This window comes from Podarcis gaigeae, assembly GCF_964106915.1.
Source record: "Podarcis gaigeae genome assembly, chromosome: 16".
NCBI lineage: Eukaryota > Metazoa > Chordata > Lepidosauria > Squamata > Lacertidae > Podarcis > Podarcis gaigeae.
Window position 1 is genome coordinate 40,048,598 of NC_139693.1, and position 6,203 is coordinate 40,054,800.

The window sequence follows — 6,203 nt, forward strand, 5'->3', positions numbered from 1 at the left end:
ATAAGTTGCACATACATACATACAGAGTTAACTAAGAGTCTGCTTAGATGCAGTGGCGGATTCATAAATTACACCTGAATCAGCAATAAATTTCAGAAGTCCAGACACCAACTTCCTGCTTTTACATACTGAAGCCATATAATTAATAAATACATATAGACACAGTCTCTTCCCAGCACTTTGGCAACCTGTTAGCAAGCTCCATGCCAAAACAAGAGCAGGAGTCAGAGTAGAGTTCAAACCCATAAAAGCAGATTAGGAATTGCAAAACATGACATGTGTTTATTTTATGTTCGCAAAATAACAGAACGCAAAAGTCACCAGCATCAAGCAGGCTTCTACAGAATTTCACATCTGGCTCCAAGAGGCACCACTCGAGGAAGGACAGACCAAACAGTGCCTTTGCAGCAGGTAACACACCTCACAGAGGTTAATTACCTGAACTTGTAGAAAAAGTTCAGTCATTTGCATGCTGTCCTGAAACAACCTGTGCCCCAACTGTACTTTATACCGCTGTGAGGCCAACAGTCTCCCTTTGAGCCAGGAGCGCATCACAATTGAGCTGTGGTTTCAAACTAGGTTTCCAAGGAACCTGGGGTAAAGAGGAACAGTTAATGGTGGAAGGGTTTTTCTGTGGATGACAATTCGCCCACACCATCTGGTTGGGCTGCTCCCAAGATGTGTGAACAGGGAGTGCACAGGACAATGCAAAGTCCAAAAAGACCTCACCAGCGCTCCACATGAAGTGAGCATTCTGTCCCAAACATTCTCCAGAATTTCCCACAGCAAACAGAACAGTTCCTCAGCAAAAGAAGTCAGCTTATATTGAGAAGACAATTGGTCCAGACCTCAGAGTTACAGAATAGAATCACAGAAACATGAGAACTGTAGGGTTGGAAGGGATCCCCAAGGTCATCTAGTCCAACCCCCTACAATGTGGGAACCACAGCTAAAGAATGCCTGGCAGATGGCCATCCAGCCTCTGTCTAAAACCTCTAAGGAAGGAAAGTCCACCACCTTCCAAGGATCTACAGTCATACCTGGGTTTTCGAACGGCTTAGTTTTCGAATGTTTTGGCTCCCGAACACTGCAAAGTGAGTGTTCCAGTTTGCAAATGTTCTTTTGGAAGCCAAACGCCCAACAAGGCTTCCTGCAGCCAATCAGAAGCCGTGCTTTGGTTTCCGAATGTTTTGGAAGTCAAACAGACTTCCAGAACGGATTCTGTTCGACTTCCAAGGTACAACTGTACTTCTTTCTTTCTTTCTTTTTTACTAGAACCCGGATTTCCACCGGTTGTAGTCAGGTATAAAGTAGTCAGTGTTAGAAACTATCTAATCTAACCGCCAAACGGCACCTTAAGCCTAGCCTGCAGTCACCACAATGGAATGCCTAAGCGCCATTCCATACCCCAATGAGATTTATTTATTTATTTATTATTTCCATTTCCATACCGCTTTATATTTTAAACAACAAATCTCAAAGCAGTTTACAACACATTAAGGCATCAAATAAAACAATTCAAAATAAAATTAATTCAAGCTTCAAGGAAAATATTTCAGATTCTTCTCTAAGTGACATTTTGCTTTCCCCAGTTGCCAACCTGGCGTCCAGAGATCTTCATGTGGTTGCAAATGGACGCTCGTCAGTTGCGAAATGTGCCTGGTTCCTGGCTAGTTTTGAACACTGAAAGTAGTAGATCAAAGCGGAGAGGTATACACAAAAAATTAAGAAACGGAGCACTCAGTCAAGGAGTTAGTAATCAGTACCAGAACCAAGCTAGCATGTATTTTCGAAAACAAAAATCCAATCCTGGTTGCCTCCTAAGCATTCTTTTTATAGAGCCTAATTGTTGATATGTTGGGGATGATTTGTTGCTGTTGCTGCTGCTCAGTTGGGAATCAGAGGCTCTTGCAGATACTCTACAAATCACCTAGAAATCCTTACCTTCTGCCTAGCCCTTCTCTAAACTCCTCACAAAGCTACAATTCCCCAAATTCCCTGGGGCTGATTATTAAACAACTCTGAGAATTGTAACTTTGGATAGGGGCAGGAGTTTCCTTACCACGCTCAGCACCCCTAACAAACTACAGTTCCCAAAATTCTTTGTAGGCTGTTTAAAGTGGTATGATATTGTTTAAAATGTATAGTTAAAAAAATGTATAGTGCAGATGGGGCCAAGGAGAGGAGACTGCAAGTATGTTTTTCCACCCTGACAAAACTTGCTAAGGTGTTTACATGCAGGGGAAAGAAAAGGCAGCAACCAATCACAATAAAGAGTTATGTGGGTAAGGTAAGAGCCTATAAAGCTCCTTGGGGAAGTAGGAATAATATGGGGTCAAACAGCAGAACTCCTGCCCCACACAACTCAAGGCTGCCTGCAGCTTTCATAAATGACTGTACGAATTTCCTCTAGAAGAGAATGTTGCAGACAAAATACTGTATGAAGCCTTCATTAACCCTGGGACAAGACACCGTATCTAGACTATTCAGGAACGTGGGATAGGAAAAGCTTGCCAACCCAGTAAAGATGAAGGTGCATTTGTTGTTTGGTTCACATATGCAGGAAATGAAAAAAAGGCACACCGGGTGTCAAGCCTGAAGAATACCCTCCAAGCAGCAGGTTGAGCTAGGGATATAGGGCAGCTGCCTCCAAGATGGGAGTCTTGGACTGAGTCCCCTGCCAACTGTACTTTGTGCAGGCCAAGAAGCAAGAAGAAAAATTTAAAAAGGCAGCAGAGTTAGGAACAGTGGGAAAGAAGAAACCTCAAAAGCAAAAAATCAACACAACCCGAGTGCAAGAGCATTCTGAGTTTCTTCCTACAAACACAGATGCTCATAAATCCAACTTCACTTTCCCAACCAATATTTATATACCAACCCCTGAAGTCAACACAGAAGCATGTTCGATGTCTTATCAAAACAGGAACCCAAGCTGTGTTTCACCACAAACGCATTGTTTTCCCACAGGGTGCACACGCAAACTAATGAAGGAAGAGGAGTTTACTCAGAGAAGCTTTCTGGCTGCGAGAGAGATAGGGCAGGGCCTCCTCCAAAGGACCAAGGTTGCCCAAATGCCAGCTGAAACCTTGGAGAGCCCTTCCCCATTAACTCCAGGAACCCAAATCTCAGGCTTTGCTGTCACAAGTTTGCCATGTGGCCATGGCTTGGAAAAATAAGCAGCCCAGTGGCTCCTTGCCACCAAACCCTCATCAAGGAAACTGGAGACATAAACAAACAAAATGCCAGCAAAAAGGAACCACCATTTGGGTGACCAGAGGAGGAAAGAAAGGGATAAGAGTAGAAGGCTGTGTCAGTCCCCGGCCCCACTTGAAGAGTTTCCTTTGCAAATGTTGTTGAGGAAAAAGGTGACAAGTCTCAGGCGTGTTTTGATCACAAAGGCCTGTGATTTCAGCCACATAACTGCCTGCATTTTCTACTCTTGAATAACCAAAAGCACACACGAATTGGCACCTATTTGCTCCGGATTCTGAAATTCTAGTATGTGTTTACAATTCCAGATGGGGAACCACTTTCTTTCCCTGAGTTCAGGAGCGCAAAGGACACCATTTATCACTTTCCTCCCTCATGATGGCCTAGCCAGATTGAAAAACTGAGACAGCACAAGTTCAGTTAAATGCATTTCTGGTACATTCTCTCTCTTTCTCCATGCAGGCCCACAACCCCGGTATCTACATGTTTACGCAACAGTAAGCCATACCAAGATCAACCGGTCTTACTCTCAAGTAAGCGTGCGCAAGATCGCTGCCTCTCTTGGAAATAAGCTCCAAAGACTTGGATGCAACTTTTAGTCGCAAGTTAAGGGGTCGAAATCCTGGGCTTTGGCTCCCAAGCCGGCTGGATCCTGACTTGGGTCAATCCGCCCCTCGTTCGCCGCACACACACAGCCAAGTGAGGCTTGCACCGAGGTAAACTAGCGCAGCTTCGGAGTCACTGCCAAGCTGCAATCCTACCCTGGCTTACCTGGGTGTAAACTCTTTCCTCCGAGTGCGCCGTCGAATCCTAAGCAAAGAATCATGTCCCACTGATTTCAGCCAAGTGAGAATTGCGCCGGGCTGGAGCCTTGCTCGCAAGTAAACTTTGCTGGGATCAATCAGAACTTAAGTCGAAGAGGGCAGGATCAAGGCGCTAGAAGACTTCCCCAGAGTTTGGGGGCTGGAAAACTATCTCACCGCGTCCAAGACACGCGCAAAATTAGACATAAATTAAAATTACTCGGCGGGCGGGGGGGGGGGCGCCGTCCAAGCTGAAGGGAATTCCCAGGGTCCGTCCCCCCCCCCCGCGCACACACAGCACTTCCAGGGAATTTTCTACTAGATCCACAAGGAAAGGAGAAATTGAGGCGGAGAAGACCGCGACGGAACAAGGGGGTGTTTTGTTGTGTTTTGAATTCTGTGATTTGCTTCGCCTTCTCCCCCCCCCCCCGTTACTCCTCCTACACGCAGGAACTCGTGCAGTATTTTTCTCCCCCCCCCCGCCCGATTTTCAAAAATGCGTTGCTTTGATATCGTCATCTCCGTTGCACATCCAAATATATATTTAAAATAATAATAACAGGCAAGACTCCCGACACCTCTGAGGAAACGATCGCGACTGAGGGCGGGGAGAGAATCGGCGTTGATCTATCCGAATTTTTCTGCCCTCTTAGCACTGAAAGAGACTGGCTGGTGGGGTGGGGTGGGGGCGATATTTGGGGACGGGGACCAGGAGGCGTCCCTTCAATCTTTCTCCGCCTTACCTTCTTGCAAAACCAGCTGCTTTTCCCTCCATCGCTGCTTTTTAACTGTTAATCCCTTTTGTGTGTGTGTGTTGTTTTCAAATTCCTCTCTCGCTCCAGTTTCCGAAAGATCAGCGAAGTAGAAAGCTTGAAAGGGGGGGGGGGGGTCCTCCGAGGTTGCAATACAAAAAATATTTAAGATAATATTTTTAAAAACAGCGAGGAAGAAAGCAAATCCGATAAACAGCGATTAAAATATATTCCTCAAATCAATCCCGGGAGGAAGAGCAAAAGGCGCCTCTGGTTTTCCTCCTTCCCCATCTGCCTGGCGTGTTTTGTAAATCCAACAGCGGAGCGAGCGAGTCCGGGTGTCTCTTGCTCCGAGTGCCCGGAAATCTCTCCTCTTTTTCTAAGATGTCTGAACCTACAAGCAGCAGGAAGAGGAACAGCAGCGGCGGCGGCGGCGGCGGCAGGAGCAACTCCTCCAGATTCCCTTTCTGGAGCCTTTGCAAAGCACCAAGTTTGAGCTCCTCATTCTTTCTGAGATCCGGGGAGGGGTGGGGAGCAGGAAAGATTGATAGCTGCGCTCCGCAGCAGCAGCAGCAGGCAGCTCGGGCCAAAAAAACACAGCTCAGCTTTTGCTTGCAACAGCAACAGTCTCGCTCCGCCGTCACCCCGGCTCCTCTCTTAAAGGGGCAGGTGCCGCTTCAGGAGCACTGCGACTTGGTGTGCATGTGTGCATGTCTGTTGGGGTGTGATATGCACGCAAAGTGTCACTCTTAGCTTCGATTTGATTGCTAAGCAGTCGTGAAGGAAGCAGGAGGCGCGGAGGATGCAAAGCCACCCAGCATACAAAACCCTGCGAACTTTGTCACTCTGCAAAAATGAAAAAGTAGCCCGGGGCGGAGAGAGTGGGTGCCTTCTTTTTCTTTTCAGCCAGGACTCAGGCCCAGAACTGGCTTGACTGCCAAGTGCTGCCCTACATGAATTAGAAGAAAGGTACATATTTCCTCTGAACATGCGCGAAGTGCATTTTCCTCTTCGCTCATTTTTCTCCACGCCCCCGAAAACGGAGCAAAGCTGCGGATGTGAGGGTTTAAATGTCACTACTGAAGTGAGTTATTTTCAGGCAGTATTAGTATTCTTATTCTTACTAGTTTTATACCGTAATTGCTTTTTTATTGTTGTAAACCACTCTGGGACCTTATGATAAAGCGTGGGTAGGAAACGAAAGGAAGGAAGATTAACATTATGTCCATGATCTCCCACCTTCTCTTCCAAAGAGCTGAGCTGAGGTACCATCGTCCCTGTCTTCATTTTATATATTCTTACAAGAGCCCTGGTTGGGCTCAGAGATCACGACTAGGAAGCTTTGTACGGAAATTGAACCGACTGCTAGTCCAGCAAAGCAGTGGTCAGGGAAGCTGGAGCCTTAAGGAGAGCTGGGCTGGGCCCGGCCAAGAGGCCA

The 6,203-nt window shown here is 46.6% G+C and overlaps 1 protein-coding gene across 49 annotated transcripts in view; it reads right to left on the minus strand.

The window, feature by feature from the left end:
* Positions 1 to 5,417, minus strand: part of NCOR2 (nuclear receptor corepressor 2) — a 354,299-nt gene extending 348,882 nt beyond the window's left edge. For 42 of the 49 annotated variants that reach the window (XM_083716710.1, XM_083716707.1, XM_083716703.1 and 39 more), the window contains exon 1: positions 4,757 to 5,417. The gene's annotated coding sequence lies outside the window, so the exon portion shown is untranslated. Of the gene's footprint in view, positions 1 to 3,981; positions 4,429 to 4,756 lie in introns of those variants that run through there. The other 7 variants (XM_083716706.1, XM_083716702.1, XM_083716708.1 and 4 more) reach the window with 3 other exon arrangements.
* Between the last annotated feature and the right edge of the window lie 786 nt (positions 5,418 to 6,203).